Source organism: Dromaius novaehollandiae, chromosome 1, assembly GCF_036370855.1.
Source record: "Dromaius novaehollandiae isolate bDroNov1 chromosome 1, bDroNov1.hap1, whole genome shotgun sequence".
Lineage (NCBI taxonomy): Eukaryota > Metazoa > Chordata > Aves > Casuariiformes > Dromaiidae > Dromaius > Dromaius novaehollandiae.
In genome coordinates this window covers 24445761-24471802 of record NC_088098.1, presented here as the reverse complement: position 1 = coordinate 24471802, position 26042 = coordinate 24445761, and the positions used below count along the sequence as shown (strand labels likewise).

The 26042-nt window shown below is 43.4% G+C and overlaps 1 protein-coding gene and 1 long non-coding RNA gene across 11 annotated transcripts in view; both read left to right on the top strand.

The window, feature by feature from the left end:
- Positions 1-8224, top strand: part of LOC135327600 (uncharacterized) — a 30173-nt gene extending 21949 nt beyond the window's left edge. Inside the window, exon 4 of the long non-coding RNA XR_010387948.1 lies at positions 6952-8224. This is a non-coding gene — a long non-coding RNA (uncharacterized LOC135327600). The remainder of the gene's footprint in view (positions 1-6951) is intronic.
- Positions 8225-8286: 62 nt separating this feature from the next.
- MET (MET proto-oncogene, receptor tyrosine kinase) overlaps positions 8287-26042 on the top strand; it is a 106150-nt gene continuing 88394 nt past the window's right edge. For 2 of the 10 annotated variants that reach the window (XM_064507426.1, XM_064507403.1), the window contains exons 1-2: positions 22799-23000; positions 25775-25863. The gene's annotated coding sequence lies outside the window, so the exon portion shown is untranslated. The other 8 variants (XM_064507412.1, XM_064507397.1, XM_064507410.1 and 5 more) reach the window with 7 other exon arrangements.

Below are 26042 nucleotides of genomic sequence, written 5' to 3'. Positions count from 1 at the left end.
GAAAACCTAGCTTAATGACACTGATGTGAGAGCAGCCAGGGAAGTGAGAGGATGTGAATAAAAATATTTATAATGCCAATTTGCTGAGCAAGATCATTTCTTTCCACTAGGAGAAGCTAACACCTGAGATGAGAGTGGATTTGGCTTTGGGCAGACAGAGGTAAAGAAGGCAGTGGTCTTCTTCCTGAGGCTTCTCCTGCAGCCTTGGAAGGTGTCAGACCCTTGGGAAGGCCATAATCACCTTCTCACACTGTTTTTCCAACATGGCTCGGACTTGGTCAAGGCTCCTTTAAATGTGGCCATTAGTACATTGTGTGTATCACTAGTTCCTGGTAAGATTTGCACACCTATTTGGAAATTCAATAGAAGTTTTGAAAGTAAACTGAGCTGGAGCAGTAGGCTTTGTGGTGCAAGCTCTGGACCACTGTCCAGGCAGTGTGTGCTTAGTCAGATTTTAAAAGGACCATGCTGAAAATAAAAGGAACAGCCATGCAAAGTGACTTTTCACCTACTTTGGCTACTTTGTTGAGACTTCCAAAAATGTTCAGAATACAGGTTCACTGTTCCATGGAGAAAGAATGTCCTTTTCTAGAGCTACTGGCCCGGCATTTTTAATAAGCCCCGAAACCATTCAAAATGTGTTGGCGTTTGTGCACATGCTTGTATGTACTGGAGGGCAGGGAAGCAGAGGAAATCAGAGCCATCTTATCAGAAAACATGATCCTCTTCTTGACACACAGAATTTTAACTAATTATTCAGAACATTTAGCATCACCTAACTCTAGATAAAAATCTCTTTCCCTCCTCCACCACCCTCTCTTTGATGAAACATAATACACAGAGACTAAAATGGCACAAAACCCTTTCATTGAGCTTTAAGATGTAAAACGACAGCTCATGACCTTTGCCATTGATTGCCAGCCAAGTTACATACATCTAAGACTCTCCGAGTGCCAACATCTGTCACTGCGCTGACAGTGAAATACGGCTCAGCCCATTGTTGTGCAGAAGAGCAACAGTAACCTCATCCTCGACCCAGGATGAGGGGGGCAGCTGGCAGGGTGTTGTACCATGTTCCCCGGGAAACCCAGCTGTGCTGTGTACCCAGAAAAATCTGTTACATTTGGGAAAGGCCAAAGCAGTTGAAGCAATAAGAGAGCCCATCACTTACGGCATCTTTGGACATGAGGAGTCCCAGCATTGCCAGCTGAGAAAGGGTGAACAAACTTCATGTTTTGAGAAAGATTTTTTTACAGCTTGGAAGACAAAAAAGAAAAAAAAACTTCCTCACCAGACCATTGTATTTCTACAGTCGGCTGCTGCTTGTGAATCTTGTGCTCTCCAGACTGCGGGTTGCTGAGTCTCTCCTATGCACATTTCATTTAGTCAGAGGAAAGAAACTCTGAATCAGATCGTTTACATGGGTGTAGCCACTCTTCCACTCCACTGGCCAAATTTGCCTTGTAGGCTTAGAAAAATTGCTAAAGGACTAGCAGGCTGTCAGGCACCTATTCTTTATCATTTTGTGGCCACAACTGAACAGGTACAATTGAGAAGATATTATGGACTTTGCATTATGTGGAAGAGGCATGCACACAGTCCAAGTAACTAGATGCTTAATCTGACTTGTGCTGCATGGTAAAGCTCTCTGCCTCCAACTGCTACCTTCACAAAGGGGACTCAGTTTCCTAACTGACTTCTAAAGCCCCAGATTAACATCCTTCAAACCTCCATTTAACACTGGAGGCGCAAGTAAAAAAAACCCTCCTGCCTTTCCACATTTCTGCCAGTGAGTATACCTAGAACCACCTATGTTTTGGCAACACTGAACTGCTTGAGCACACATCTTTCATTTACTGCTGTGTACCTAGTACCACAAAGCTGTGGTCCTTGTCCATCCTTTGAGACCTGTCTGACTTGGTTACTGGAAATGCAGCTAATGCCAAACAAACCATGCTTTGATGAAGATATCGGTGACCCAATTAATTTTCTGATTAAATACCATACCTAGAACACCTATCTGGGATGTCAAAAGTCTTTTCCTGTTAACTGCAGTAGAACTGCAAGAAGAGCCATAAGCAGCCAGATCAAAAGTTCATCTCCACCCATATCCTCCCCAGCTGTCTGCTACCCTCCAGCCCTAACCACTGGACTAGAGAGTCCTCTAAACAGAGGTTCTCTCAATTCTTCTCATCTGAGGATGCTTCCCATCACACTCATAAAATATTGAGAGGTGGCAGAGACTGACTCCCCTGCAGCCTATGTGAAAGCTGTTATTGCTGGTCTTATGATGCTAAATATTTAAGCAAAGCAGAATAGAAGCAAAAGTAAAACTAGGAGAATGGCCAGAAGCACCTCGGAAATGGGAGCTCTGGGTTCCAAGTCTGAATACTGATCATGCTCATCCCAAGCGAGTCCTTGGACTGCCAAGCTACCAAACAAAAAGAGGAGGAAATGTGTCAAGTAGATTACTGAGAAATGAGATGTGGGGACCCTAGCCCCTAACTGAGCCAAGATTTCCCGGCTTGCAGGTTACAGAGAAGACACCCTAAAAATGAGAGCTTCCTATCTTTTATCATCCTAAGCTGCCAGGTTTATCTCACATGTGATTCTATATTTGAAAATGTACAAGCGCATATGCTTTGGTAAAAGAATAGAAGCATTAATTCTAAGTTCAAATATTTGTACTTCTGCTTCTGAGCAGTATGGTATTTGACACTACTCAAATTAAAGCCCTAAATGTTAATCCAAAGCTCTAGAAGCAGCAGGATGAATACAAGCTTTCTTCTTTGTTTTCCCAGTGACCTTAACCATTCTCTCTCTAGAAACAAAAAATCTTCCCTAGGATGCCTCCATGACTTCTGACCCATCAAAGGAGTAGTGCTGCTATAAATCCAGTAGGAACTGTCTTGTCACATGTTGCAAAAAGGACTGACGATTTCTCTTTTTTTGTGTTTAGTCATATGTCATTGCAGGCTAAGGAGGAAAGAGTTTGTTTTTCTCTGTTTCAGTCACTGGTCTCTCACTAGAAAATTATGGTGGGTTTTGTAATTTGTGTTAGTACTTTTTAATTCTAAAATTAGCTCAGTAAATTACCCCCCTCCCCCGAGAGAAAATCCAAGTAATTTCACGATGAAATAGAAATCGGAAGAATATAATAAATGATGTACCATGTCAAATAAATAAGTCCACCCAGCCTAGTACCACATCTGACAACAAGATAATATCAGATGCATGTGAAAGGGTATTAAAACAGGGTCAGCACATAGTAATACATCTTCAGGCTCCAGCAACTAGCAGGTGCTGAGCTTCAGTTTGCATTTAATAGACCTTGGAGGGCTTTTCTTACTTGAGTTTTTCCAACAGAGAGAAATCATGCATAAGACTGGAAAATATATTGAGGAAATGAGACAAATATCAGAACTCTGCTAAAGTCAACAGATTTAGATTTGAATAAAACTAGTAGAATAGCGAAAATAAAGGTAGCTTTTAAAATAGACTGTGGAAAGGCAGAAGAAATCATCCTGACTGGAATTAACAGAAATACAGCACAATTTTGTTTTATCCATCTCCAAGCCAATTTCCAGCCTCAGAATGTAAACTCTAATTACTCTGTGCTTTTCTTACATACTGTTAAGCAGCTACACTCTTCCATTTGATTTCATTTCAGCACATGCTTGGGGTGCTTCTATCACATAAATGGTATGATCTGTAGTAGTACAGTTTGTGTCTTTGTTTCTGTTTGAAAACAAGCTAATATCTCTTGGGTATTATGCGCATCCTACATAAAAGTGACACTAATAATACTGTCATCAATGTGCTTTGTAGGTAGATGGTGTGGCAGAAAAGTCAGACCATCTCAAAGAAGGCAGCCAGGGGACTTCAGCTTCTCTCTGTGCAGTGAAATGCAGAGGTGGTGTTCAACACCCCTCATCAGGCTTGCTGGCCTCATGCAAAGAGAGGGTGCCATGGCCTGTGGTCTCCACCCCATGCAAGTCCAACGCCCCCTGGGAAGTGGGGAAACAGGGCGAGTACGTGGTTTGTTGCTCAGCCTTGGGCACACTGCAGAAGTTGAGAGGAGCCGGCAGGAAGCCTGGTAGCCATGGATGGGACAACTGGAAAGTGGCCATATAGTATTGGACCTAGCTAGGTCTATATCAGCTCCTGTGCCATGAGTTTTCAGTGGTGCCCAGCAATAGGACAAGAGGCAACAGGCACAAGCTGAAACACGGGAAGTTCCATCTGAACACGATGAAAAACTTACTGTAAGGGTAACAGAGCACTGGAACAGGCTGCCCAAAGAGGTTGTGGAGTCTCCTTCCTTGGAGATATTCAAAAGCTGTCTGGACACAATCCCGGACCCTGCTTGAGCAGCGGGTTTGGACTAGATGATCTCCGAAGATCCCTTCCAACCTCAACCATTCTGTGATTCTGTGAGTCGCTGGAGGCTCATCTGCAATCTCCTTCTGATGATATGATGGTTATGGCCTTATCCTTTCTCTTGAGAATTATCTGGCCAGAGCTATACCAGTGAGAATAGACTAGAGGATTATGTTATGATGAATATGAGACAGTAACGTATATTTTTATTGTCACAGGGCAAAACTAAACTGTGCTGTTCTCCTAAAACTAGTCATAGATTCATGTGACCAAGCTAAAAAATAATATCCAAAGAAAGGAGAATATGTAAATTCTGAATATTTTGAGGTACTACAGTTACAGGCTACCTCTCCATTATATGCAGTATAAATATTTCCAGGCCTGAGTAAGGAATCCAAGCTAGCTTTAACTTACTTATGCTGTGCACTTACAGTAGCAAAGCCAAGGAGACATGGATTATAAGCATCAAAATGCTTAAGGTTCCTGCCATTTTACGGTTCATAACAAATCTCATTACATGAAGTTCCCTGCTGCTGGAAAAACCGCAGATTATCAATTTGCATTGCACAAAACCTGAAGAGGCTGGGTGCCAGCTAGGTGTAATCATCCATTAACTGCTGTCTTCTGAAGTGATTTCAGGAGTTTTAGCCCAGTTTCAAGTGAACATGTTCAGACCACAAAATCGTTGTCACACCTTGTACCTACTCAAGTCTTGAGCAGTTCCAGATGTATTCAGAAAGAACAGGCCATCCTTGAGAAACAATTCCTCCATCTGAGCACTGCAGTTCATTGGTGCAATAGTGCTAGGAAGAGTGCAATTATATTCTTTAGAAAGAAAGAAAAATTCATACTTACAGGGACATTGCTTCAGGGAAAAAAATTTATACAACCCCTCCCTGTTTCAAGGCTATAAATAGCTTAAATCTCTAAACATTTTGTTCTATGACTGCATAATATAATATGTGTCTTTCATTCCTTGTAGTAACAGCAAAGCTTCTGTGAAAAAGAGGACAGGATATCCAGCAGCAGACAAAAATTTGTCCATGGACTTAATTGGGTTCTTACGGCTGAAATATATTCAGAACATCGGGTATAGAAAATGCCAGCAAATAATAATTGCAGGACTAGATTATGTACCTATATAACAGGTTTACAAGTTCAAACATAGCCAGATTACTTATGTAGCTATCTAGTGAAATCCCTTCCTTCCAGCAGGGGGGGGGGGGCGCAAAACCCCTTATCCTGGGTAATTTCAAATACAGAAACATCAGCCTGTAAAAGTGTAAAAGTGATAACACTTCCTCCAGTCCCAAGATGCCTTATCCTTCATGAACCTTTTATAGAATACCTGTGCATAGGTCTCTTCGTGCTGTTTCACAGAAACTCAGGGAAAAAAAGTGGTTCTCTTTAAACTGAGAAGTCTTTCTTGTGATAAGGAAAAGACTGGATTCAATGATTATGAATATAATGTTGGCTCTTCATGCAGGTAGCTGGAAAGAGAGGACCTGCAGGTAATTCTGTCTGCCAGAATTATAGATTATAAAGTTACACTGCATACTGCATAATTTTTTTCTGTGCATGTTTTCCAGTGTTATGAAACACTGGAATATGAGTATATACCTGTGAATATGAATACCTGTGAAATATGAGCTAGAATATGGCATGGAAGGTCGCAGTTATAAATGGATAAAGATTGCTTGGAGCTTCTTCCTTAGAACATCAAAATGGCAAGATCAGACTTTAAATGAAAGCAGTAACCCTTTTTCTCATACCCTTGTAATCATTTCAGGTAATCAGGAATTAGCTAATATTTACCCTAATTGAAAAAGGAGCAGTGATAAGCTCAAGGAATCCATCTTTATAATTCTTGTATCGTCCTTGCAGAAAACAATGCTCTTTTAGGAAATTAGGAAAGTTTATTGGGTAGAAGCTATATTTTCCTCCAGAAAAGAATGTTCTTATTATATGAGGAGGTGAATCACAAACATTTACTGATTCATCCCTCAAAACTCACTTTTCAAAATGAATATAGGTTTTCCATTTGTCCAGATTTACCAATTTTCCTTCCTAAAATGAAGCCCTACAATGTATAATAAAACTACACAGCTGAATTTCATGAGGCAAGATGATGAAATCACTTTCTAATGCCCTTCCAAAATGATTTCCATGCTTCAAAATATCCCAAAATACTGTTTAAAGATCAGTTCTCTCTCATGAAAAATTCTCTGTTACCAAACTCTGTAATAAACCAGTTTTCTGATTGTCTAACCATTTAAGATCTGACTACTTTTACCAACAACATTGCCTCTCTTTGAATAGTTAATTAGAGTTGTAAGATTCAAAATATCTTTGCAGTTCTTACAGGGTTTTTTGGTTTCGACCTTTTTCTGCAGTGTTTTATTTATTTTGCTAGTTTCTTTTTGCATTTTTTGTGCCATAAGGTAAGGTCTCTTCCAGAAATTTATGGTGTCATCCTGCCTGCAAACAGATCTGCATAACATCTTCTGACTGCCTGAAGTATGACAGTAGTTACTTCAGTTTAGGTGAAGTGTTGCTCTTTCTATCTTGCAGTACTGGGAGCTGGCCTCTAGACCAGAGCCACCATCCTCCACAGAAGTCAGCCACGTGAAGACCATTTTATCGGTAGTCTCGACCTGCAGCAGAGCCACTTAGCTGCTAAGTGCCACGGGCGAAACTCTCACGCTGGCAGGTCAGGTGTGCCCCTAAGGGAAGGTAACGAAGGTGAAGAGCTCAGCCCTTTTGGGGATGCTGCCCCAATGTTAGTTCATCCTGCTGCTGTATGCAGCCATGCCAGGGCACATGTGTATACGTCTGCCTAAGGGGTATCCAGGAAATAAGTATATGTTCTGGTTCTGAAAAACACCAACATAAAGCTGAAGCTCCAAGACAGTAGAGCTATATACCATGTTTTATATCTGCTCTTTGAGAACCACTGCTGATTTATCTTTTGAATTTACATCTTTTGGGGTTGTACCTTTTGTTATAACTTTGAGTTATGAGCATGATTCAGTTCCCAGACAGCACTTGATTGAGGAGTGCTGTTAAGACCAGACTACAGCTGCATCGAGGGGAATAATGTGACTGGCTAGATTATGTGTCAGATTTCCCCTTAGGTTTCCTGTTTACTGAAGTAGTCTTGGCCCTTGATAAGTAAAATTGTTTTCCATTTGAATATCAGTCCAGTATTAGCTCTCAGGATGGGATTCACCCAGCATCAATTCTGTCTTTCTAAAAGCACACTCCACTGTTGCTGTCTGGCTGCTGAGGGCATGCTAAAACTGAAGTCAAAAATACACAGAATGGTTGGTCTCAGGATGGATCCACCTCTTTTCATTGACTACAGATGGGATTTGCCTAGTTTATATTGCATGTCAGGCTTTCACACTCCTAAAATTAGGTGAGGTGAATCTCATTTTCAGCAATTACAAGAGCTTTAGCTTTATGTTTTGAATTCTGAGGTGATGAGCTCTATGAAAAACACCTCATCAACAAAATCTGGGGTCCTGTGTCAGTTCAGCATCATCTGTGGGAATCAACAGGAGTCAGACTCAAGCACTTGGCTTCTTCCGAGAATCCTGCTCTATACAGAGACAGTGCCTAGCATCTTTTGTCTTTACTCCATCTTTTAATCCAAGTCTTTTCTGGGCAATCTTCTTGCTATAACTATTTCAACAAATGGCAAGCACAGTAAGGGTAATAACAGTAGAATTTTCAGAAAGTTAGTAAAAATCTTCACCAAAATACCTTGTGAAGACACAGCAGAATAGACCAAAGCTCTTATTCAGCTCTCCACATACAAACAAAAAATCCCCCCCCCCCCCCCATTTCCACATCGGAAGTACCCTGAGAATATGTAAGTTCTGCAGACTACAGTTAGACCCATATTCTGTTTTAACCTTGTATTTTGCAGCCAGGATGCAGACAAACTCAGTTGAAAGCTGATATCTGCCAGTACTTTCTTTCCCATGATTTCCCTGGAGGGATAAACAGATTCTCCCCAAATTGACTGAGAAAACACAAAGGGCTAGGTATTGTGCAACCAGATAGATGCAACAAATTGTACAAAGAACAAACAGTTATGCACATATGGGCATGCAGTTCACACCCAGCTTGCATTAATTTGTGTTCTCAGACCTGGCTGACTATCTCTAGGGCTAACTTTCAAATGAAAACATATTGTAACAGAAACCTGTATAATCCCAAGATATGAAACATGTTATATTAGGGAAAGTTTGTTGGTTCTGAAAAGATTTTTTTTTTTTTTTTGTGGGCTTCTGGGACTGCTATTAGATAAAACATAGTAGAACTAGAACAGATTTTGAACAGGGTGACAAGGATGATCAAGGATTTTAAGCATAGGAAAAAAAAAAAGATTAAATTGACTCAGATGCTCCAGCATAGAAAAGGGGCAGTGACAGGAAAACACAAGCAGTACAAACAATTCTAAGCATCACAGAAAAAATGTAGGGCAAAATTATTATTTCTCAAAATGCGGGAATGAGAAGAGATTAAATGAAATTAGGAGGCAGAAGGATTAAAACAGACAGGAGGAATGGGTTTTTTTTCATGCAGATTCTAGTTGAACAGTACAACTCATTGACATGGGATACTGTGAAGGCCAGAAGTATAAAACAGTACAAAAACAATAAGAAAAACCTGTGGAAGAAATGTCCATCAAGAACAATCAGACAAAAGCATGAGGAATCAACAGCTGGCTCAGGAAATCCACCAGCCACACACTGCTGGAAACTGGGCATGTGTGCTGGGGAAAAATGTCACTGTTTGCCTTGCTCTTATGCTTCTTTCCCAGAGATATGCTGTTGGTGATTGCCAGAAATTTGATGAGCTTTTGGATTTTTGGTCTGACCCAATACAGCAATTTTTACAAACTTAAGTACTCAGTGACTCCCTTTGGCTCTCTCCTTCATTGCTATAGTTATGATTACTTTCTGAAGTTTTCCAGTGTAACCTCACCTTCAAAAGTACATTTTGTCAAAACTGTTGAATTTTCTAATTCTTCCCAGATCCATTTTCTCAAGTTATCTGTTGGTCTTTTGTCTCCACAAATTCACTAATTTTGTCATACTGAGGACTGATCTATATTTCTTGATTCAAGCTTTCAGGTGTAATGAGACTTCCTCTTCACATGTGTTCTTTCTTAAATCTAATCAAAATAAAATGAATACTTTTTGTGAGAGAAATGGGGAAAATATACTTAGTGATATTCCTGCCAATATTAAACAATCAAACTGCAGTAATGAGTAAGCATGTTATGAATACCAAGTAAGGCTAAAGCAATGATTAAAATAAACAGAAAACTCCTTTCAGCAAGTTGAGGGCCATATTTGATGCAATGCATTATTTTAACTAGCCAGCAGAAATGTGAGTATGAGTAAGATGCAAGACCTAAAAACAAAACAATAAGTCAGTGTTCAGACTTACAGAAGAAGGAAGTATGAGCAACTTAAAAAGCAACTGAGGGGTAAATAGAGAAAATAATAAATGCAAATAAATCACAGCTGCAGAGGGAATTACAGAAAGTTAAATGTTTGATGATGTGAAATCTAAGTAGTTTAATTTTAAGTGTTAATTATTTCAAGTGCCTTTTACAGCATGCTGAGTCTAGTGAAACAGTATGAATCACTGTCTAGCCTTAAATATGAACCATAATGCAGTTCATGTCAGTGATGGTGCCTGTTTTCTCATATAATTTTGTACTAAAGCAGTCTTCAGGCATTATTTAAGGGCTTTAAGCTGCTTCCCCTAATTTCTGCTTTGCCTTTATATAGCATAATAGTCCTTCTTTCACAACTGTCTTCATGTCTGATTTTTAAACATGAAGAAGTGCTGTTACTCAATCCCCTAACTGAGTGAGCTGTCTTTATACAAATATTAATATCTCTGGTTTGTTACAGCTGTTTTTAATAGTTTGCTCTCACAACAGATTAATGCTACACATCAAGCTGCAGCAACATTTAATGAGAAGCTCTGCTCCAAATATTGACCGCCACAGTTAAGGGATTTTGCCATCCTGCTGTACTTCCTGGTAAACTCAGAAAGGATGAGAGCCCTGAAGTTGCCAGGTTTTTTCTTCCTCCCCATACCATGATTCAGTAGGCAGTCACTGATGATGTGCTGAAGGAATGGTGCCAGTCCTTCAGACAGATTCGTTTGGTTTTCTCCCTGTTTCTTGATTTATTTGCTCCAACAGAATAATGTACTTCCCAGTCCACATTGTTTATGTACCAACATACCATAGGTGAAAGGATTCCTGGTGCATATACCCCAGGCTTTCTTAAGGGTGAATTAGGAAATCCAGTTTACATTACAATAAACAATTACACATGAACAAGACCTTCGTTCCTTATATTCCTGTAGCCTTCAAAGCTTTTTAGAAAAATTTAATCCCAGACACAATTTGCGAGAATCTCTAGGTCTCAAGATACCATTAGCTTTCACTAGTGGTTAAGTAGAACTAAGTGACAAGTTCAAATTAATATTGTTTTTAAAAGCAGTGCTTTCATGCGAATATGCCCCCTAACTCTCAAACAGAAAGGAAGTGTCAGGAACTTTACTTGTCCAGCTGCTTATATAAATCGTAATAAGATGTCTGTCTATACCATCAGAAGCCTAAATATTTCCAAAAAAAAGCCCAAAAGGCTACTATATTGCAAAATTCTGTGGTAAGAAAAAAAGCTATTATTTGGGCATGAAATGCCACACAAGTTTATGCCACTATGTAAATAATGATGGTAAAATATGGTCTCGGTATTATCTTAGAAGCCACGAGGTGGCAGTGTCATGGCTTTCTTAATGTTGCAAACTGAAACATCAACTTCCTTTTAAAGTATTTAGAAGTCTTTCTTTATGATGTTTATCACCTCAATTTAAAAATAAAAATGAGGAAACACTGAGATATCTGCTTTATTCCTGAAGTCTGACAATGACTGAAAAAGTATTGTTATAAGAAAAGGCAGAAATTGTTTTGTAAAGATGAGGAGCCATGCTTCTCTGAGGCATCTGTCATCTTACTGTCTGTTCAGTACGAGGAGGTCTAAGAAGGCTTGTGAAGGATGCTGAATTCAGAGATGATCATATACTGCCCAGAAGTTCTGACTCATCATCCTGAAATCAGCTCTTCTCCAAAATCTACTTTCATTTAAAGTAGTAAAAATAAAATAAAAAAGTGGCAGTTTCTCCCTACTTCAGTTTTATTTCAAAAGCCTTATTCCTCCCTGACTCTGTTACTTAACTAACCTATTAAATGTTTGGCCAACAGTAATTGATATCAGATCTCTTTCATGAAAAGATCCTTACTGGGAAAGTGGAATACAAGATATGACCATGAAAATGTTCATGAAAAATCCATCTGCATTATATGTCTTCAAATTTTAAGAATGCAGAACTACTAAGAACATCAAAAGTGAGAGATACTGTTGTCCTATTCTAGTCTTCCCAAGCGTTAAAAGGAAATACAAGATCCCTACTGTAAATAAGGAAAAGGTCATGCAGAATTTAGCAAGCGGTTTCCATTGAATTCCCTGGCTGTCGTTTTGTCTGCACCCACTGAAGGGCAACACACAGGCAGAGGTTTTCTCTGTCCCAGGGGTTGGAGTTGTGGCCATCATTCCCATTGTTGACTTTGTGCCAAGGTTGAGTTGTGTGGCCCAAGCACAGTCACCATCACGTTGAAAAGATTAGTGCAATTGCATAGATCACATCTGTCAGGATCTGTCAGACTCCCAGGAGGATGATTAATTAAAGCAATCTTACTCAAACACAATATATCAACTCCAAATTACTGTACATGCAGTGTGAGCTTTCTTTGCTTATTCTAGCAACCCTTCAATAAATGCCGGGGATGCGAGGCTATGTATACACAAATGGAGTTGTCCTCAGCAAAGCTGGCACTGCAATTTTCCTAGCCCATTCTCCGACAGTGATTGCACCTTCAGCAATCTTGACCTCTCAGCTACTTTCAAAATGGCCAGTTAGGCTCCATGGTAGCTGCAACCCTCTTCTGGAAAATGCACTTTTGTTTCGCTTCTCTGATTCTACTTCCTCCTCCTCCTCTTTTGACCACTCCACAGTGTGACTTTCTCCTCTTTCTTCTTCCAGCTCTCCACATGGATCTGCCTCTTATTCCCCTTCTCTGCTCCCTCTCTCGGAGTAATCTCACCCACAAATAAAAGCTCAGCTACCATCTCAGCTATCTTGCTATTCCAGACTTCTTGGGTAGAGTTCGGCTCAGTAATTAAGATACCTAAATGTAAGCACCTTCTGCATGTGAGTTGAGTGCTCAGTTCACATTGTATGAAGACGTGATTAATACTGCCAGTCAGTACTAGAAACATGAGGACATCTAAAATGATGAATACCACCCCTTCTGTCCAAAGTAACATTTGATTTTCTTCTGTCAACATCTCCCCTCAGCAGCAGTTCAAGTTAAACCTGATTAAGATGCAGCTTTCAGCCTTCCTCAATGCTTTCTCAGCTGTTTCTTGTTGCAAGCACAAGGAGCACCACCATCACATGCCTCTCCCTTAAGTAGTCTACATAAGGGTCATCATCACTTCAGAGCTGTCTCTAGATGCGCATACCTGGTGCGTCTCTGAGTTGCAGATTCAGTCTGAGTAAGATCTCTGTAGCCTTTCAAATTTATCCATACATGTATTCAAAGCAATGGCTTCTAGCTCTAAATTGGGCAGGAGCAGCAGGACAGGTAGAACCAGCACTGAATCTCTGTAAAAGGCATGGAGACTACTTCCCATCGAAAAATTACAGATGCGTGTAGTTTACACTCAAGCCAGTGAGAAAATATCAAGGTTTAATTAGGAAGCCCTTTACTGGAAGCTTTCTAACCAAAAAATGGTAATCTGTTCCACATAAAGGTAAATACTAATCAGGTTATTGGAACCACCAGGATATGAACAGCAAAAGCAAAACAGTATAATCCGTAAGCCAGAATCTCTGTTATCTCTTAGAGGTGATTTAAGAGCTATCTCCAAATCTACTGTCGTAGAAGTAGATCCAAGTGTCTCTCAAGGAGGTCCACATATATTTCACTAGCCCTGCCTTTGATAAAACTTGCAAACTGAGAAGAATCAGAAGTGGTGAAATTACTCCTGTATATTTCCTTGCACTTTTATTCTTAAACAACAGACAAAACTCTACAGTGAGATCTAAAGTGACCTGTCATGCCAAGAAAATACGCCAGCAGTCTTGAGCCAGATTGGAGGAATGTAGGTGCTCTATTAGGCTTGTTTTTCATATGTCTATGGGTTTTGTCTGCTTTTTCCTCTGAAAAAAACCGAACTGCTTCAAAATCCCTAGGAAATCACTGGAGATAAAGAAACTTTGCAGGAGTTATTTCCAGTGAGACTTGCTCTAAATTATTGGTTTTGAAACTTCCATCTCTTGCACTTGCCTAGGTGCATCCCTCCTAGTGTACAGGCAAACGGGCTGGTTTCTTCTCATCTGACTACCAGTTCTGAACTGGGATACCCAGATTAGATGCATTAGCTGCCTGATATTTTGTATGTAGTAAATGAAGAAAAATAAGGTGATTTTAGATGAACTGAATTACATTCTCAGATGTTTTTCCCTGCCCTGCCATGTCCTACAAAAGGAAGTGAGGCTGATAAGATTCCCAGCCTAGGCATCTCAGTATGTTCTTGGAGTCAAGTGAGGCGGCTCTTGCTCAGGTGACCGAATGCCGAATGGCACCAGGAGAGGCTGGGGAGCGGAGGCTAACGCACAGCACTCGGGGGAGCCGCTCCTCGCAGGGTCAGCGCATGTTGGCCAGAGGGCGGTGGAGACGGGAAGCAGCCTTTCCTTTTCATGTCCAGCCGCACCTCCACCCCAGCCATTCACCCTGACATGTTTGCACTGGGATTAGGCCTCTTCCCTGATTAATGCTGATAGGATGTGTGAGATGAGACTCTTTGCAGTTTTCTGAGATAAATAGCGTTAATAATTAGTATGTCATTATCATCATTAAAGAGCGCTAGCACATACCAACAAAACATTTGCAATACTTTTTAGCTCTGAGAAAAGCAGTAATAACGCCTTTAACGCCTTTAAGATTTAAAAGATCTAAGCTTGTGCTTTCAGTGAAAATTCAAAACATCTAAACTGAGGAGAATTTTTATGAGTTACTTTCAGTGCAACTTCTGAGGGTTTCACAGAATCGATGGTTTATTTCTCTGCGAGCTGAGGTGCCAGGCTGAGGTGACTTCGATGCTTCGAGCGGCAGCTGAGCGGACAGGCTGACTTGGCTGAGATGACTGAGGTGACCCAGCTGCATCTGGTGGCCAGAGTCACGGAGGCAGGTAAGCCAAGTAAATCTGATTTCTTCCCTGTTTTGCAAGAAATGTTTGCATACAAAAATCTCTGCTTTTCACAGGCAGTTATGTGAGCAGCTGGCTACACACACGGGCCGCTAATGTATACATTAATAATAAAACATTGGCAAAAGGAAATATTTTCAGAAGTAGCTTCAGAACTCAAGAGCCCAATTTTCAAGCAGTCTTTTTATGTTTATTTTCACATGGGGCTTATCTCCCTGACCTATTTAGGCACCAAAAAGTGTTTCCTTTAGGATTTGGGGACCTCTGGAAAAATAATTCTATATTAGACCTACTTTTCTCCCTCAGCTTCTCTAGAGGCTTCTTTCCTGTCTTACCTTAGAGAAAACAGTGGTTTTCTCTGTTCCTCAGTCCCGCATCAGTAAAATGAAGATAATAGCACTTCCAGTCTTGACAGTAGCTTTTGGGGAAGATAAAGACAGCAGATTCTGAGGTGTTCTTCAGTATATTAACAAGAGAGACAGATATAAGGGAGGAGGGCATAAGTAAGAAAGAAGGGGTAAAATCTTTCTTGTCTCTTACTTGGGAGTCAAACTTTGGGAGTTAATGTGGGAGTCAATCAGAGCTGGATTTGTCCTGATGGTAATTGCAGCTTTTATAGGATCATTTAAATTGTCTGTCAAATGAAAATATTTCTGTATAATGAGCATGCTATTAAAAACACCCCTGCTAAACTGAGGGCAGACATAGTCACCATATCTATGAGGATCTGGCACATACCTGCAGCTGTGTGTTGTGTGAAACAACTGCGCACCACGCACACTCCACTGGCCTTCCTGAGCCACACTGCACAGGTAGACCATGTAGGAAGGCAGCGCAAGTACCTCACTTTAATTTAAAAACACACATTACTTTCCAGTCCCTCACTTCTGATGTACTCATTATATATAGCTACATCTCCTGAGCTGGATGGGTTTTGTCCTGATGTTCCTTTTTCCCCCGCTGCCCTCTTAGTCTCATTCTTGGTGTAGTGCTTTTGTTTCTTATTAAAGGCAAAATTAAATCCAAAGCAACCAAAATCAGGAAGACATCTTAAAAACCTCACATTTTAACTTTGATCTTTGCCTCCAGACAATGTGTAAAAAAACTTCTTGATACCAGAAACAGGAAAGTGAAACATAAAATTGCAATGCTGGAGTAATCACTTTTGGTTTGGCTCAGTATTACCTAGAAACTCTTAGTTTCTTTTGATTGAAAGTGTTCCCAAACACAAAGTTAAACTTTAAGCTCACCTGAGCCCTGCTAGTTTGTTAAATTTGCCTTCTCTCTGGACGCTATGCAGCAGTGTTACTAGCTCCTGATGGACTATAACAGGTAAAAATTTAATAACAGTACAAGGACACTGCATTTTTTAATGTGAAGAAATAGATTTCTATGGGCATAGGTATATTGTTAAGGGCATAAATATTTCCTGGCTATACAATATGGGTGTGCTCCTGCTTAATTTAAGATAATAGATTTTTAACATTGACTTAATTCTCAGTAGTATTAGACACATAATCAGCACATGTTTCTAATAAATTATGAAAGTTATTGAAAGAAATAATTTCCTATCAAGATTCTTATGAGCTGGGCTGTATCCTAAACCTTATGAAATTCAGTTTTGGGCAAATATCATATACTTACATCATTATAGAAAAACGATGTTACTCTAAAGTTAACTCAAAAATTCAGATTCCTTAATGATAATGAATCAAATCCAGCTTTGACTTACGAAAAATTGGCTTTGTAAGTGAATACATTTCTTTATCTTTCAAAATGTATTAACATAGTATTGTGCGTAAAAGGTAACACATTCTGAATGACAGCTGGAAAATAGCTCATATTAATGGCATCAAGTGAAAAAACATTTTTAGAACTCTGTTCTTCTTCTACATAGCCATGTAGAAGACATTTATCGGATATAGTCATATGTATGTAAAGACCAGATTTTACAAACTAACAAAGAATTCTGTGTAAGCCCCTAGAGATGGCAAAAAGATGATGATGAAACCTAGATACAGTCCCCCAAGACTGAGCATGCCAGACAAATTTTCACTATAAATCAAATCAGCCTGAGGTTTTGCCAAAGGTCTCCATTTTGGTTGTTAAGGGCAGGTAGAAAGTAAGCCTCCAAAACTGCAAACATTTGTGTATGCGATTAATTTCATGACCACACCCTCTCTCTAATGCCTTGCCTTTCTTTTGACTTGAAGCCTGGTCGACGTTAAACAAATGAAACATAGGTAGATACAGGGTCTACTTTTTCCTGTATCCCTTGGCATTTGTGGAGCTTTTACAATTATATTTTCTAGTTTTGAAGTTCTTTTATCTCTCACGCACGTTGGGAGAATATTAGGGGGAAAAATTGTCCAGTTAATCTGATAATAGGCAAAGTGTTAAAAAGGCAAGAAATAAGCAAACAGAAATAAAGTTTGGGAGCTTCTTTTCCCTCCTCAACTCTCAGTTTCACTTCTCTGAGGTACTGCTTATGGCAGGATTACCTTAGGCAGTAGCACTCTGAGATGCTTTCAGATAAAGGAGACATCTGAAGGTGACAGGTCCACTTTAAACCTAAAGGAATTCCCCAAAGTTAATAGTTGTGCAAATGACACACTGCAGAGCTGCGGTAACTATTAACACGATCCCAGAAACCAGGCGGCATTTGCCCATGGCACTCTGCATCCCAGAGCTTAGGCATGTGCATAGCTTTCTGCATACAATTATCTCAGGTGAAGCTTATGTCCTTCAGAAGTAGGCATGTACTCCAGTGCCCTGCTGAATTAGGGCTGTGTTTGCTCACACATGCTCCCGTATGTGTTGGTACAATCACACCCTTCCTCTGCTCACCGTGTGCCCGTGTAGCTGGAGGCAGGATTTGTCCCTGCACTTTTAAGTAGGCAGATTTTCGATTTCCAACCTGGGGAATGATCTGTCTGCTATGACCTCTGTAAACACAAATAGCACACTGAAGGGAAAAAAGGCTGCACCGTGAACCACAGGCATCAGACTGAAAAAAGACTTCTGGAAACTTTCTAACAGTTGGTCTAAAGATAATCCTGCAAAGCATTATGATACCTGGAAGTATCGCAATCAGAGAAATTTTCGTGCAAGACAAATACAATATGCTTGTAGTTAAAATAAGGGGGAAAATGCATTTAAAATGTACTGAAAAATATGTCAAGAAACTGTAATAGCCGTCAGACCATTTTAAGGCAAATGAAATGAATGTAAAACACCAGTGAATATATAATATATAGCAAATTCCTCACTTTATAAATATCTTACTTTGAAGTATCATGGTGTTTGTTTCCAGTTATACGAAGTGGCACATATGTGATACTAGTTTTGGGTTTTGCTGGTGTGCTTCTTTGTAGTATTACACAATGAACTAGAAAAGTCCTCCACAATATTTGCTTAAAAGCTATTGCTTCTGTTATTTGAGACCAGTGAATGCACTGAGGGCTACTGCAGTTGTATCCATATACATGGGTGTACGTAAACAGGGATATGAACATAAAATCATAAAGACCATACAGTTTTTCATCTGTTAAATAATTTCTTGGTTCTGCATGTCCAGAGATACTCATCAAGGGATTTAACGTATTTCAATACCATTAGGAAGGGAGGCAAGGCTGAGGTGGGGAGCAGCGCTGCGATCCACACCACCTCCTCCCGGTTCCCCTGCTCCTTTCCAAGGGGTGAGGTTTCTCTGCCGGTCAAACTAACAGGAATCGCGGCTGCTGCAGGCCCACCCTCCTCCTCCGTCTCTGACCCTGTGCTTTGCAGGCACTAGCACTCATGTTACGGCATGGCAGATGGATTTAAAGGCTGATCTGTCTGAAAACTAATCCTTTGTGCTTTTGGGTGGTTATTTTTCTCCTGGAACTTGCTGTAGCAGCATCGCATGAGGTCACAGCAGTGCTAGGGTGGCACAGCAGAGGGCACAGACCCACTGCAGGCCAGACTTCAGATGTGCCTAAGCACATCCACATGTTCCTCCCTTCCCAAGCAGTCCAGTTAATTGATGCCTACACCGTTCCCCCAGATTCTGAACTCGGTTGTCGTGTTCAGTTACCGCATTAGAACCAGAAAGACAGATAAGGAGAAAAATGCCATCGACTTAACAAAGGACTTCCCTTTGCTCAGTCAGTAAATATAGAAATCACCTGTGCTATGCAGTGCAATTAGTGGAAACATGTCCTAGTTACGATCTTTGTTTCGAACTGGTGTTTCCATACAAATGGAGAACTGCCCAGAGTAGCTCACTGGTTAGAGATAAGGACTTCTAACTGGGCACTTCTATTTCTGGCTTTGCAAGGGACTTTTGCAATCTTCAGCTACGAGCAGAAATTTCTTCTAGTGCCATTGTTTACCCTCTTACAAACAAGCATAAAGTACCTATTTAGCTTTCGGAATCTAAGAGCTTAGTTAATAAATGCCTACATAATTAATAAATAGCCAAAAAGTGCAGTAACAACCAAATGTAGTTCCTTGGAGCCTACAGTTCTAAGTCTCAGCTGTGGTATTTTGCCTGGTTTGCAGAGAGAGAATAACAGTCACAGTTATGCTTTCCCTACAGCCCAATGCGCCAATCAACACTAGTCGACATCTATCCTTGCCCAGTGGGTGATTTTTGAGCTCAGGAGAGACAGAGGCGAGATAGATTGAAGCAGAGCAACTTGAAAGGACAAAATAATAACATGGTGATGGGTTCAGGCACAACCCCTTCCTTGAACTGCCCCTGGCATTTTGCAGCCGGGCTGCCTTCCTGTAAACAAAGACCTGTAGAAATTAATGTTATATATTACGCCAGCAGGCTGTTGCACTGATTCTTTACCTCTGAATCACTAGTTTGTAAGACAGCTGGGTTGGGTGGCATCATCTACTCTTTTTTTGCACACCACCTCCAGGGAGGCTCAGAAGGGAACTGCTGTCAGTCTGGATTGAAGTGCACTGCTGCAGAAGTGGAGGGAGCTTGCATAATACCTGCCAGCACTGAGCTCAGGTCTAGAGATCTTTGTCTCCCATTTTCTTAAGCATTAAATTAATTCAGGACTGTGAGTCTCATCTCCACTGTCTTGTTCCTTGTGAAATTCATTTACTTGTGAGCTAAGTCAGAAGTCTCTAGAGTCTCACCATGAGAGTGGTGTCTTGTATTCTCTTCCAAAGGTGTGAATGACTGTAGGAGAGGACAAAATCAGATCCATTGATGGCACGACATGGCTATAGTACCATATAGTATAGTGCGATGCCACAGAAATGCATAGTACATGCATTTCTGATTCTGCAGGTTCAAAAAGGTGCTTAGATCCAGATTCACAGAGATATTCAAATACCTTCTCCTTACTGAAAATAAATAGAAGCTGGACACCTTAGTTAGTCTGGTTTTTAAGACCTAGCTTTGCTACCTGTAGTTAGGATAAATAATTCCTTAGGCTGTGAAAATCTCTCATAATCAAACCGGTATGGCTGAACTGTATCCCTTAGTGTGTTGTAGATACACCAGTAGTAATGCGCAGAAATACTGATGGTTATGTGTTCATTTCTCTTTTTTACATTTGAAAGATCAACTTCAAAATAGTCTTGCAATTCATTTTCCCAACTATATGTCTGTATTCCCAGAGACGTGATTGTGTTACTGCCTATCTTGAAACAGGTCCAGGCTGCGAAGCACATGCCCCGTACTCTCTGCAGGGCATTCCAGTTCTCCCATTGAGTAGGAGAAGATCGCTCCAACAGATTCTCCTTTGCCCTTTTGAATTGTTTTTCCAGTGCCGTCAGCTTTCTAAAATGCGCCACACTGTCATATTTACGCCAGCCTTCTTAACAAAGTGCAGACTACCAGCTCATTTTGGACAGGAGACAGAAGTGAGGAAAAGTTACAAGAAAAGCTTGGTGGATGGAAAGGTAGCAGAGGGGCTGCTTCACCATTTCCCCACACCTTAAAGGTGCTTCAGACCTCTGAAGTTGTTTATGGGGCGCACATGGCACTGCAAGAGCAGTGAAATGAGTATCAGAGGATTACTAAAGCCCTGCTGCGCTGTACTTGTCTCATACAGCTAACCTAAAATAACATGGCATCGGCATGGTCAAAATGGAAAGGAAACATCTGTTTCTCCTTTTTATGTTAGTGACAATCCATTTGTTAGCTTTAGAATAGCACAGACTACTCCATTGATAACAGCTCTGCTGCTGGCTATTCAGCCCAAGCAGGTGCATCAGGAGTTGAAGAGCAGAGTAAGAGCAGATAGCATGTGGGACTGTCCTTAAGGGGATGAACACTGGACTGAAATCTTTTTTCTTTGTCATTTCCTTTGAAAAGTGGTAAGAAAGATTCTTCCAGTCTGGTGCAGCCGTGTCCCCACACTAACAACTGATCACGAGGAGGAGCACGGTGAGCAGGACAGTCTTACTGGAGCCATGTTTTTCTCTCTAAGGGGTGGTACCATCTGTTCTACCTCTCCATCTTCCTTTCCCAAGTACTACTGAGTATTAATTGAAGTAAAGGTCATTGAAATAAATGGACAGATTTTCAGTGACTTCAAACAGATGATACCAGATCAGCCAGAACATTTGTATTGCTACTTATATTTTAGCAGTTTCATCTTTTGAGGAACAGGAGAGAAGTTTGTGCAAGGTTTAGTGTGCTTAGTGTGTTGCTCATACGTATCATATGAGGAGGCAATCAGTATAGCCTGTCCTGTAGCCTTTTCTTATTGAAAAGAAGTGTCTTTTTTTTCCCATTTTTTGTAAGTAAAAAATACTGCAGAGTAAGGATTTCACAAGTTAAACACATAGAAGGTTACACACTGCCTCAATTACACATTGTTTTTGCAGAGAATTATTTTCCAGCTAGGTTAGATGTCCTTATTACTAGTGCCAAAAAGCCCATAGGAAAGAGAGACAGATAAACAAATTGTGAAAGTGCTGCTGATGCAGATTAGTGGAAGGTTGGCTAACTCCTTTTTAAAAGCATTTTGTTCTGATGTACAGCTTTGTCTATACACACATCACAGTGACATCCCAGGCCTAAAACAAATACATACAATACTTTATTTAATTTTCCTTTCAAAATGTTTTGATGTAAGGTCTGACATTTTTCCCATGGTTAATCACGAAACTGGGCAATGTTTCTTACAGTTCTTCTTACTTCACTCATGCAAAACACTCATCAGTTCAAATGGTACGATTAAGGGGAGCAGAACTGGGGCCAAAAAAGGAAGCACGCACTGGGAAAATAGATTCTCCAATAGCTTCTATTGCACTATGGAGCCTTTCACTTGAAATCTGGTTTAAATCAGTAGCTGCTGAAACTCATTACCACAGAGATGGGTCTTCTGGTTCAGACCATGGCACCGAGACTGTCAGTCTCTGACCAAGCTTCCCCTGGGTGCCTGACCTTGCTCTGTGCCTCAGTTTCCCAGCACCTAGGACACTTGCGAGGGAGAGGCCCCTAGTGCTTGCTGTCTTGTGCCCCATAGGAAACACCTAAGTGCCACTATCAGTGGATAGCTATTTGACCGTCTGTATGAAGTGAGGTGGTTTCAATTCAGTTACATGTGGAAAGATGCTCAGAGTACAGCTTGCGCTTTAACAAGGTGACCCAGGCAATATGGACTGAACTCATCCTCCGCTATACATCTCACCGCGTCCAGGGGCGAGCCTGGAGGTGCCAAAGTCCTCCCACTGACCTGCCCTCTCGGGTAAGATTTTAACGCCGCTCAAGCCCGGGCGCCCAGCCGTGCCCGGCGGCCGGGGGCAGAGAGAGGCTGCGCCCTCACGCCCCTGCTCCGGGGGCCTGGGAGCGCCCCGTCAGCGGCTGGAGCAGGCGGCTGCGCCGGGCAGGAGCCGTCGGGGGGCCGTGGGGCGGCTCTGCCCCTCCGGGGAGCAGCAGCCATCCCCGGCCTCCGGCTGGGCGAGCCCGGCCGGGGCAGCCGGCACCCGGCCGGGAGGGACGGAAGAAAGGAAGGAGGGAGGGAGGGAGGCGCCCCCTCCCTCCTTCCCTCCGCCGCACGCCCGGGCTCCTGTGATGTGGTGAGTCACAGGCAGGTCAGGACCGCGCCGGAGGGAGCCGCGGGGACCGGCTGATTTACCGCTGGGAGCCGCCACCAGCGCGGCGGAGCCGCCGGTGGGAAGGGCTCGCAGTGCCGCCCCGCCAGCCCAGGTGCCGGCCGGGAGGCCCCTGCCCCCGCCGCCGCCCCCGCTCCGCGCACGGGGCGCCCAGCCCCGCGGCCGGACCCGCCGCTCCAGGTAGGGACGGCAGCCGCGGCCGGGCGCCGATGCCCGGGGGCCGGGAGCGGGGCGGTGGGTCGGTGCCCCGGCAGCCGCGGGTCGCCTAGGTGCGCAGGGCGGCCGGGCCGGGCCGGGCCGGTCTGTGCTGGGCCGGTGCCTGCGCCGGGACCGCGGGAGCGGAGCCCGCCGGGTGCAGCGCTCGCCCCCGGGGCGGCGATGCCGGACGCAGCCCGCACCGCCCGCCGCCCCCAGCGCCGCGCCAGCCGCCGGTGAGGGCCGGCGCCCCGCGGGGCTGGGGGCGGCCGGGGGCTCCGGGCGAGTCAGGAGTGGCTCTGCCGGGGGAAGGGGAGGGGGCCGAGTGCTGCACCGCGCCCGCCAACTTTGCGGGAGCGCGGCGGCGGCGCCGGAGGGGTGCGCAGCCGCCGCTGCTGTGCTCCCCCCGCGGCGCAGGCAGCCTCCGCGCCGGGCGGCACCGCGGCGGCGGGGCGCGCAGCAACGCGCTCGCGGGGCCGGCGAGGCAGGTGAGCGGCGAGGTGGCCGGGTCGGGGCCGCCCGCAAAGCCGCTGCCCCCGCGCTCGCCCGGCAGCGGGGTCTCCGCGGGCAGCGGGGTCTCCGCGGGCAGCGGGGTCTCCGCGGGCAGCGCGGGCTCCGCGCGGGGCTGCTCTCGACCGCGGCCGGCGCCCCGCCGCGGCAGCGCGGGCTGCAGACGCGGCCCCTGCGCTCCTGCCCGCCCCGCGGGCGCTGAGGGCTGCGTGGCGGAAGGCAGCGCGCGGCGGTGGCGCGGCAGAGCCGCCCGCGGACCCGGCGCGCCGCCCGCGCCGAGGCTGCGCGCCCGCGGCTGGGAGGCTCCGACTCGGACAGGGCGGCTCCGCGGCTGGGCTCGCCGCTGGGGCTGAGGCTGGCCAGCGCCGGCGGGGGTTGGGTGCCGGCTCTTAAGCTTCTCCAACTTCTGGATTTTGTACTTTGTGACTCTTCAGCATTCACAGTCCTTCTTGCAATCACGTTGCCTTTTTTCATTTTAAAAAGCAGAATTTGCTTAAAATGATGAATGATTTCCACCCTATAGGGGCATTCCACCAGTGTTTCCGTGTCAGCATTAAAATAGACGGTCTTTGGCTTTATAAATATTAAATATACTCCTTAGAAATATAAGTTTCATACATCCATCCTAAAATAGGGATTAATAATTGAGTGACAGTAATGTTTAACGACCTGTGCGTTTGCAGCCTGCAGGAGGTTATTCAAGCTGCCATGCATGTTTTTTTTCCAAAAAACCTTTGCTATGGGTGGTAGTTCATTTGCTTTCATCCAAAAGGTACTTCTTGCATTGTCCACCAGCAAAAATAGGATAGTTTGATTTTTTTGAGATCTGAGAGGTTGAGATTCATAATCAGGCACGATAAAGTGTCTCACATGTTTCTCTAAGAGCTGGTTAAATGTTTACAGACTATACACTGTGAGAGCAAAAAGCTAGCCTTTGGCAGGAGCTGCATATTGAAAGCTAACTTAGAGGGAGAATGACTGTATCACTTGTTCTTTGTGTGCCCTAATCCTTCTTCAGCAATTTATGATTCTTTTCCAACTGTCTTCTAACACAAACTGTATCATTTGGAAAAAAAAAAGGAATATTTTGTAAAACATTCATCTCTCTATTTTCAGAAAATAGAGTCACTTTCTTTTCCTTGTTGATGAGGAGGAAATGAATTGTCTGTCTTTATTATTCTATAGGGTATTTTCTTTCTCCCTAGGACAACCACTGCATAGCAGTTCTTTATCTGTAAACAAAATTGCACATGTTGCAGCTGGGGACTGTTTCGTGGAGGTGTTGTTAGCTCAGGGCAGATGGCAGTGCAGCCTATATAGATGGATGGGAGGCACACTAATTCAGGGCAAGCCAGCCAGAAACCCAAAACTCAGCAGAGGTTCGCTGAACAGCTCACAGCTGCAGAACTGAGTGGCAAATACTTTCCTCCCACAAATGCCTTCCTTCCCCATACTGATTCTCCTGCACTTACAGCTTTTTGGTTTCTTGGCTGCTGACCTGTAGCCCCCTCCTGCTGGTCCAATGCAATGGAAGGGGCCAACCCACCTGGTCTCATTCTTCTGTGATCTGCAAGTGCCTGCTCTGTATTTTTAAATTCAGAGGAGAAAGTCGGAGCCTGCTGACTCCCAAATCTGGCTTATAGGACTGGGGAGAATAGCTCACACAGCTGGCTGCAGTGCAGCAGCAGCACTCTTGCCTTCACAGCCGCAAAGGGAACCCGATGACGGCAACATGCTGCGCTGGGGTAGCCAGAGGGCCTAAGCTGTAGCAGTGGGAGCCCCAGACCTCTGGATGTTCTGTTTTGTACCGCGATTCCTTCAAGGTGCTGATGTGCCAGGCTGTCCTCACTTCAGAGAGAAAATTGGGAAAGGGACTACATCTTCATATGTGTTTCCGCAATGCCTGCTCAGGCTCTCTCAGCGCTACAGAAACACACACCATTATTGTCAAATGAGCAAGTGATAGAGTAGCTGAATGGTATTCTCTGAAACTACCTGGACAGGAACATAAAACCCCAGAAAGGAGTTCAAGGACCTCAGACCTGAGTTACAAGATCTATTTGGTGCCACAGAGAAGGAATGGCTTGCAGGGTGACACTTCAAACCTATGTGAGTTTTTGGCTTGCACCCACACTTTCTTGGCCTCCTTCTCCTGTGAAACCCTGGTGACCATGTCTCCCACCCCCACCTCCCCGTTATTACCTCTCTGGCTGGCCTTTGAGCCACCAATACAATTTCATGTTTCGCAGCCTGTTACCATCAGCGGAGCCATCGACCAGTGCATCTTGTCTGCAGCGGCCACAGCCTGTGATTGCCTCCCACACAGAGTTTGTAGCCAGTAAGTAAATCTGTGTAACTCACCACAGATGTGCTTGCCACGTTGGCTTCTGCGTGGTCCCGTGGACTGAGCCATCAGCAAGGAGATGGGACCATGGCTCCATGGCGGACCCCCAAACAGCATCCCCTCTGCCTGGTTTGCCCATCCCTCCCTGCATGGCCAAGCCAGGAGGGTTTTTG